We start from the raw sequence: 1,999 nt of genomic DNA, 5'->3' as shown, positions 1-1,999 counted from the left end.
AAATGATGAAATTTATTGCTCTTTCTTTAGAACACACTGTCGTAGCATATCTGGACCTACCGTTATGTTTCTGTAGGCGGACATGTTTGCCGGTGCTGTGTTTATCCATCAGTCTCTGAAGTGGGACCTGTACCTGGCAGTGGTGTTGCTACTGGCTATAACAGCTGTCTATACTGTGTTAGGTCAGTCAGTCATTCCTATCTTCTGCGTATTCACTGAAATTGCAACGAACGCGAGACACACAGACTTTCTAAGACTAGTGGGTAGGGTACACGTTTGTTTCCCATATATGTTAGATTTCTATCATTTCACTGCTTCTTTATTTTTTTATTTATTGATTGATCTTTAGGGTAGTCCCTTCAGTTAACTTAGTAACTGATTTCCAAGGGAGCTTATGTTCTATCAAAACAGCCAAGGTCCTAAAAATATACAGAAATTTAAAAGACAAAATCATTGCTGTTTTGAGTTTTTGACTGAGCTTTTATTACTGTTTACTAACGACTGCATACATGTATAGTTTTGCATGTATATATATTTTAAGTTGCATATAAAGTTTATGACAACAGGCAATTTTACATATAACCAACAGTAAAGTATTTCTAGCATAAATATGAAATGGGTTCATGTCCGGACTTATAAGTCCTGTCGTGAACCTGAAACCTGAACCTTTGGACCAGACCTAAATCCTGACTTGATAACTTCTTTTCCCCAGGCGGCCTTTCCGCAGTGATCTGGACAGACACACTGCAAACTGTCATCATGGTGGCTGGGGCTTTTGTCTTAACAGGACTCAGTAAGTATAGCACGGCCACAAAACACTATTGCTCAGAGCGCTTCGTGTCTGAACCTAAATCATGATTACGAGATGTTCTTACAAGTGTCCAGGGTAGAAGATACCTGAATTTTAATATGCAGAAATGCCACATTGATTCGGTTATGTGATCAGGACATCGGTGCAAGTATTAATGTCGTCCGTTTAAAAAGGTACATTTTTTTCGCCCGTAAAGCTCCATAGCGGCTATCAAAGATATACTGCAGTGGAATGCCCGGCTTTGAAATCTCGTATTCCGGACATGCTGTGGGGTAATCAAGATATGTTTCAGTGGTAAAAAGCTCATGGGAGAAAAGGAGGCTATCGGTTTGGGCCTCCTGGGTGCTTTTCGGAACTACAGGGGTAATTTTGAAGACTTTGAAAGAGAGTAACCCAAGAAGGCTTAATGAATCATCATGATTTTTTGGTATTTTGTTGGTAATACAGATTCACATATATAACCAGGAAGAGTGTATGATAATAAACTGTTTCCATATAATGTATAAACACCAGAATGTCGTGCTAATTTCCTGTCAATCAGCTGATTCCAATGAGTTATGCAGATACCCAAGAGGCGGCACCATGCATTCTTCTCCTGTTACTGCAGGTTTTTCTCATATAGGAGGTTATGACGAGTTGAAGAGACGGTATCCCTTGTCAGTTCCCGCCGTGCGAAACAATAACACAACGTGCGGCATACCTCCTGCTGACTTTCTCCATATCTTCAGGGATCCCCTCAAGTCGGACCTACCCTGGCCTGGTATCACGTTCGGTCTGGCCATTCTGGCTACCTGGTACTGCTGTACAGATCAGGTCAGTGTGCCTTATAAAAGTTATATTTGTCTTCATTTTATTTTGTAGGTAGGTAGGGGTCTAGTTAAACAAAGGCCAAGTTCGCTGATGGGCCCCTAGTGGACGTCTAAGGTACTGCAGCAGAACTTGCGGACTCTCTTTTTTTAATATCCAGGTGATGGTCCAACGGTGTCTTGCTGCCAAGACAATCGAACATTCCAAGGGTGGGTGTATCCTGGTTGGCTACCTGAAGATTCTTCCGTTCTTCCTCATGATTCTGCCGGGCATGATCAGCCGAGCCCTCTATCCAGGTACGCCACCTGTCGGGACTAGTAGCGAACTGCAGTTACCAAGGATTCGCAATGTCGCAAGACAACAGCTTTACATTCACGTAAT

The 1,999-nt window shown here is 42.2% G+C and overlaps 1 pseudogene; it reads left to right on the top strand.

The window, feature by feature from the left end:
• Positions 1 to 81: 81 nt before the first annotated feature.
• LOC118423665 overlaps positions 82 to 1,999 on the top strand; it is a 5,271-nt pseudogene continuing 3,353 nt past the window's right edge.

Source organism: Branchiostoma floridae, chromosome 9 (genome assembly GCF_000003815.2).
Source record: "Branchiostoma floridae strain S238N-H82 chromosome 9, Bfl_VNyyK, whole genome shotgun sequence".
Lineage (NCBI taxonomy): Eukaryota > Metazoa > Chordata > Leptocardii > Amphioxiformes > Branchiostomatidae > Branchiostoma > Branchiostoma floridae.
Note: the sequence above shows the minus strand (reverse complement) of the source record. Positions and strands in the feature narration are given on the sequence as shown.